Here is a 7,303-nt window from a genome sequence, read left to right on the forward strand (position 1 = left end):
GGTTTAGCAGGAATGTAAGATTACCGTGTTTGGTTAAAGGAATAAAAGATTATTGGAATGTATATTTGACCAAATTGTCCTTATTATATTTGTATAATATTACAAATTGTAAAATATTATATATTTTCTTTAAAAAATTAAATTCATAATATTTATATATTTTCTTTAAAAAATTAAATTCATAATATTTATATAATTTTTTACAAAATTAAAAATATAAAAAAGGTTTAATGAAAGGGTAAAATTTTTTTAAACCCCTAAACTTCATATAAAATTTTAATTATAGATTTTTTTTTGTAAATCTAAAATAATTTAAGGATAAATTTGTAATTTAACCTTCGTAGAATTTTTAATATTCAATGACAGAAGAAGAATATTTTTGAAAAAAATAAAAATTTAAGGGCATTTTAATCCAAAACGTCGGTAATATTACAATACCTAAGGGAATGGAGGTAATGTCATTCCCGGTAATATACCCCAAAAAATCTACTATTGATAATAAAACATTACCGGGAATGAGATTTCAGCCAAACAAACATGGAAATGTGGGATTCCCATCCCATGAGAATCCCACAATCCTTGAACCAAACACCCCCTTACGGTTGACGTCGCAAGTCCTATAAATCCAAAATACTAACGTGAGACTGCCATGTGTACATAAGTGATGATGTGTCATGTACCATGTCATCACTTTAGACACATGACATGTATTATATCATCTCTTGTATACACGTGACAGTATACATCAATACTTTGGATACAAAAACTTGTCACTTCAGTGATAAACATTGACATTTAGTCAATTAATAATTTGCATTCAATCATGGATACTTTATCTCAAAAATGAAATCTTTGAGTTAGATTACATAAAAAGAATAAGAGACAATAAAAGTGTTAAGATTCAACATCGGAAGAAATCAAATTATTGAACATAAAATTTACACGACCTGTATGTCAAATACTTTTCTCTCTCTATATATATATACCCAAACTGAGCTTTAATTTGCTTTCCAATCTGTTCTTCCACTTCACGCATGACCATATGTGTTTGTGTGTGTGTGGTCACCACATGTATATTTTGTGTTGTTTCCTTGCATCACCATGTGGATAGTGTTAATCATAAATTATTGGGGGATAATAATAGACGTAATTCACGTCAACAACCCAATACCACTGTCCCCTAAACACTCAAGAAAGTTGTCTAACAAAGCCATGCCAGATTGTCACAAACAGGCCAACAACCATATAAAAAAATCACAGTGCCACCATATTGATGCCAGTATAAATACACGTGATATTTCTCGGTAGTCACCGTTCCCTGTTTCTTTGAACTTAATCCGACTTGCTCCGTCTGTTACTGACATGGTTTCCGGCCAAGAGTTGTGGTTTTATTTACTTTGGTCTTCATCTCGACTATTTCGTCGTCGGATCGAGTCGCGGGTGAAAGACATTGGCGATGGCTCGACGAGAAGGGATCGAGTTCCCTAGGGAACCATGACGATCTCGTTACCGACTTGCCCGGTCAGCCGCCTGTGGATTTCCGACATTACGCCGGATATGTCACCGTGAATGAAATCAACGGAAGAACACTCTTTTATTGGTTCTATGAGGCAATGTCTCAACCTGATGAAAAACCATTGGTTCTTTGGCTTAATGGAGGTAACAATAATGCCCTATCTCCAAACTCATCAAACTTGTATCTTAGTAGTCTAAATACATTTGTTATCGAATTCGAGTCAGATTAGATATTCAAACGAGATTAAAGATTAGATATTCAAACAAGATTAGAATCCCTTAAATTTTTAACATGAATTTTAAAATTTACATCTTTAATATAAAATCCTACGTCTGGTTTTTCATTTCAGGTCCCGGGTGTTCTTCTGTGGGATATGGAGCCACGCAAGAGATGGTCCTTTCATAGTGGACACTAATGGCCGTGGGATTAACTTCAAAACTTCTCATGGAATAAAGGTATAAAGTTCAGAGCTTATAATTATCTACCAACTTGTATATTTAAAGTTGCAGTATTTTTCTTCTTATCTATCCATTATTCATTATCGTCGTCATCAACATCATAACTGATTTCATCATTAAAATATAGGTCATTGCATCACAGAAAATTCATATAAAATCAGTGCACTTGCTTTTTGGCGGCACTTATCAACCTATGTATATGCTGCTCTCAATATTCCAATATACCATTATTAAGAATTTTTTTGGGGTCTATTTTAATGTCTTTGCTTGATGCAGAAGCCAATATGTTATTCCTGGAATCTCCAATTGGAGTTTCATACTCAAACACTTCAACTGATTATGACAATCTAGGAGATGAGTTTACTGATTATATTTTCTCTTCGCATCAGTATACGATACGTATCGAATACACGTAAATAAAAATGAAGAGTTCGAGTATCGTAGTTATCCGATACTAATGGTAAATTGTGCTTATTTTCATCTATGGACCAGCAAATGATACTTACACTTTCCTGCATAAGTGGTTCCTGAAGTTTCCATCATACAGGAAAAGAACCTTTTATATAGCTGGGGAAAGCTATGCAGGTATTCCCTCTTTAATAAGTTCACATTTGCCTTCAAACTCAGCAGATTGATTCTCAATTGACTTTTTTGTTTCCCAGGAAAATATGTGCCAGAGTTGGCTGAACTCATTTATGACAACAAGAAGGACCCTTCACTTTATATTGAACTTGATGGTATTTTGGTACGACCATATTGTTCATCCGGTCCTGTTTTTGTTTCCCACCACTAGACTATTCAATTATTGCTTGACTAGCTGGGAATTTCGACAGTTGGGAAATCCCGAAACATATGACGCCGAGGACTGGCGAGGCATGGTGGATTATGCGTGGAGCCATGCCGTGGTATCCGATGAAACTCACAAAACCATCACCGAAACCTGTGATTTCAAAAGCAATGATACATGGAGCAATGAAGATTGTAGTGAAGCTGTTGATGAAGTGCTCAAACAGTATAAGGAGATCGATATCTTCAGCCTATACACCCCGATGTGTATCGGTGATACCACTAGTTCCGACGAAAAATTGCTACTCGAAGTCACGATGAAGCGAAAATCCAATATGGTGATCATCTTCTGTAACTTGCATTCCCCTCTATGTCCATATTATGATATGGTGGCCTTATGGATTTTCCCCCCTTATCAGATGCCAAGGATTTTGGGCGGTTTTGATCCCTGCCTTGATGGCTACGCAAATACTTTCTACAATAGACTGGATGTTCAAAAAGCTCTTCACGTTAGTGATGGTCACAATCTCAGGAACTGGGCATCTGCAAGTAAATATATTGCATATATCTTACTATATATAATGTCGCAATCGTATCGTTATGTTCTCATTTTACCGTGCCGCAGTGCGGTAAAATGAGAATACCTGATCGAGCAGTCATGTCCTATGATTTTGGTTTACTAAATGTGACAATGCCATTGTTTTCTGTAATGCAGTATGGATATATTTGATGGTTGGGCAGATACAAAGCCGTCAGTACTTCCAATACACCAAAAGCTTATTGCAGCAGGAATTAGAATTTGGGTTTACAGGTAAATTCCCCATGTTTCTAGATATCGCAGTATATAACACAAACAACCTTATACGAACAGTTCATGATCATTTTAATGTCTTTCGGATTGGTTTTAGTGGAGACACGAATGGAAGAGTTCCGGTTTTGTCTACTCGATACAGCATAAGTGCTTTGGGATTGCCAATCACTAAGGCATGGAGACCATGGTACCATGAGAAACAGGTATTCGATCTCACCCGAATCCGAATAAATGGGCACTTGATTCTTGCGGATGATAACACCAAGTTCATGTTGTTAATCTGGCCAGGTCAGCGGTTGGATTCAAGAATACGAAGGGCTTAAGTTTGCAACATTTAGAGGAGCTGGCCATGCAGTGCCTTGCTTCAAACCAAGCAGTTCACTTGCTTTCTTCTCTGCTTTTCTCCATGGGGAATCCCCATCTTCCTCTCGATACTGAACTCCTTGGAGGATTTTGGTCTTATATCTAACTATATATGTATCATTTATATATATAGTAGTAGAAAAATAACTAAAATTAGACGAGAAGAAGAAGAAGAAGAAGACAAGTTCTGGGTCTGGTTTTTCCCATTAAAGATGTCGTTTCAGTTTATGCATGGATGATGTCAAATGAGCTATAAGACAAAGAATACCAATTAAATCATCAAAATCTTAAACTTATGAGACTATTTTAACAATTATAGGCAAATAATACACTACGAGAGAAAGGATATTCTATTTTAATTTTTAATATTGGACTTCAATTATCAATATTTTATTATGAGAGGGGAAGAGTTTCATAATGGACATCCATTAAATAATATTATAATAGTCCCCTTGCATATTTATTGTAAAATATGTCCTCTTTAAAATTTTATTAGAAAATATTTTGTGGATAAAAATCCATAAAAGAAAAAATAATCATATTTTAATAAATATGACATGTTATTCATTGTATATCGCGTATCTTACTCCCTCTCATGAATGCATCACTTAATATCTTTGAAATGATACAATATAATGTTTTTTTAACAATGTAAAGGAAACAAAATTATAACGCATCAAACTATAGAGAGAAATTTGGAGACCATAGTCGTCGAAATACTCATACAAAAGAAATAATTAAAATTAAAGATACAAATAAAAATAAAATCTTCTAATAAGAATGACGGTCAACATCAAAACTCAATAACCTTAATAAAATCTCCTTATCTCTGTCGAATGAGACGTTTGAGGAAGTGATAAAAGAGTGGAGAGCGAACCAAATAATCTGGCAGGCTGCTTCGCTACACAATATGATTACATCATCAAACAACCTTTTACCAAAAGAGATGATCTGACTATACATGACCACCGACTAACCAATCATAAAATAAATGTAGTTATGATTTTTGTGGGAGAACCAAAACGATCACAAAGGTATGCGAAAACATACCAAATCATGAGAATTTGCCACAAGATGAGAGAAAAATCATGTCACAAGAACATAATCTTATTCAAAATTGAAAATACTAAAGCAAAAAAGATAAAAGACATAATATAAAAAAATAATAAGAGAAGTAATAGTCACCGGCTGTTGACAACCAACATTAAGATCGGTGACGTCACTGACTAAACAAAAATCAAAGAGAAAGAAGAAGACGGCACAAAAATATTAAAAGAAAACTAGGTTTAAAAAAATAAGAGGCAGCCAGATTTTTTTTGTAACTAAATCTACTAATTTTTAGTTGGTATAGAATGTCCGATACAATATAATGTTAAAGATTAACTTCTTAAAAACGGTAAAAAGTTTTTTTTTAATAGATCTATCAAATTTTTACTTCAACATAAACATCAATTTCTCAATTAATATCATAAAATATATCACGTACTTTGTTCCAAGCTAACCACTACAATAGAATAGGTTTATAACAATGTTTTTTTGTCCTATAGTGACGTTTAAAAGTACCGTTAAAAATACTTTCGACACAAAAAAACCACAAAAAGCGTCGGTCAAACGAATGCCGCAACTGTTAGTGGCGTTTTACAATAACAAATGCATAAAAAGTCAGATTCTTTAGCGGTATTTTGAATATAACACCACAAAAAAGTGAAGTTCTTTAAAGGCGTTTTTGTAATTTTTAATTAAATTTCAAAAAAAAATATTAGTCTAATCAAAATTTTAATTTGTTTAAAAGATAAAAATAAATTTTTATTATTTTATTAATTTACTGTTTCACAGTTTTTGAAGTGGTCCAAAAGTAGGATGTCTTATATACTGCAGCCTTAATATATGGTTAAAGAAATGTGCTATTTAAAATGTTAATATATTTTTTAATATTTTTAGTAAAGTACTAACTAAAATATTTTTTTATCAGAAATGTTAATATTGGGCGTTACCTAAAATGATTAACATTTCCGGTAAAGCGTTATATAAATCATAATTTTTCTACCGGTAAAATATTATTTTTTCTATTAAAAATTAGGTAGTAAAATTAATATTTTTTGTAAAAAAATAATGTTTTAGATAGTGTTTTACTGGAAATATTAAAAAATATTAATATTTTTTATAACATCTTTTCTTAACCGTATATTAAAACTGTAGAGGGAACTACCAAAAGTGAAACCTGCCCTTTGACATATATTCTCATGGACACTTTTGTTTTCATTGTCGTTGGAATTTATATCAACCAAATAGATTTTTAATAAATAAATCAATTATAAAATGGTTAGCTTTGTTCGCTTGCCAAACTGAACAGCTTGACTTCCAATTCGAAAGTTGAGATTATTATTTAAAAGTTTATAAAAAAATAATACCCTTTATGTCCTATAAAAGATATTTATTATTGATTTTTTATCAATTGTTCTAAAATTTAATTAATTATTATTTAAAATTTATTATTGATAAAAATATATAAAAATATATTTTAAAAATCTTCAATCAAATAGTTTTCAAATATATATTTTATAAAATTTAATTATTTTAAAAACAATGACTTTAGTGATATCAATGAAAGTTCTTTTTACAGTTGGCGTATCAGAAAACTCATTAAGCTAAGGAGTGAAGCCCTCTCTATTCTTAGCGCAAGAATTACGAAACCCAAAGATTTATGGGATGAAATTAGAATTCATAGAACCAAGGTATCATGGCACAAAGTGATCTGGTTTCCCCTTCACGTTTCTAAGCTAAGCATGATTTCATGGATGGTTATTCTGGACCGTCTACCTACTCGGGATAGACTTTCTAGAATGGGAATTGTATCTGATGGATTATGTATCTTATGCAATGAGGCGCTTGACTCAAGAAACCATCTGTTTGTTGATTGTAACTTTGCCACTTCTATGTGGAACTCTATCTTGAGTAATACTAACATACGTAATACACACAGGACTTGAGAATCAAGGATCGAATGGGCTTCTCAATAATGGAAGGGTAAATCTCTACTTTTCACTATTTTGAAGATAGCTTGGACCGCTTACATCTGCTCGATTTGGGAGGAAATGAATAGAATAATTTTCAAAAGAGAATCAAGAACAACTTATCAAGTTCTAATGTCCACAAAGGAGCTTGTTCGAATCAAACTCAGTGACAGAAACTCTAATAGAATTGACAATGTTAATATTAATATATGTAATTATTGGAGTATAGACTAATATTTTTTGTTGTAAGTAAGTTGTTTATACTCCCAATTGAGATGGTTGTTGTTGAACTTTTCTTTATTAGATAATAAAAATCTACTCATCAAAAAAAAAATTATTTTAAATATTTAAAATA

At 32.2% G+C, this 7,303-nt stretch overlaps 1 pseudogene; it reads left to right on the forward strand.

Moving 5' to 3' along the window:
• The first annotated feature begins 1,361 nt into the window (after positions 1-1,361).
• LOC120151904 lies at positions 1,362-4,047 on the forward strand (annotated as a pseudogene).
• The last annotated feature ends 3,256 nt before the right edge of the window (positions 4,048-7,303 follow it).

This window comes from Hibiscus syriacus, unplaced genomic scaffold (genome assembly GCF_006381635.1).
Source record: "Hibiscus syriacus cultivar Baekdansim isolate YM2019G1 unplaced genomic scaffold, ASM638163v2 tig00111070_pilon, whole genome shotgun sequence".
Lineage (NCBI taxonomy): Eukaryota > Viridiplantae > Streptophyta > Magnoliopsida > Malvales > Malvaceae > Hibiscus > Hibiscus syriacus.